This window comes from Neolamprologus brichardi, chromosome 1 (assembly GCF_056152115.1).
Source record: "Neolamprologus brichardi isolate AB-2024 chromosome 1, ASM5615211v1, whole genome shotgun sequence".
In the NCBI taxonomy this organism is placed as follows: Eukaryota; Metazoa; Chordata; class Actinopteri; order Cichliformes; family Cichlidae; genus Neolamprologus; species Neolamprologus brichardi.
In genome coordinates, this window is record NC_142104.1 from 39,990,918 (window position 1) to 39,991,225 (window position 308).

A 308-nucleotide genomic window follows, 5' to 3' on the forward strand; every position below is an offset into this window, starting at 1 on the left:
CAGCCAATTAGAATACAGCTGACTTAGAATACAGCTGACTGAGAGGGAAAGGAGCTGAATCAGCTGGTTTCAGACAGGGGGAGGGGCTGAAAACAAGGGAGAATGATTGTGAATTATGTTACAGAGATGGGAATGAGCATGAGCGGTCCCCCTCTTTAAGTGCAGCTCACGACAGAATAACAATGTCATTGCAAGCCTTCACGAGTACAATTAAAGGAAAAGACTGACATTTATCACTGAAACAAGAAAAAAGTGAACTAAATGTGGACTGGTGCGCCACAGTCTGATGTTTTTTAATATTCTCAGTA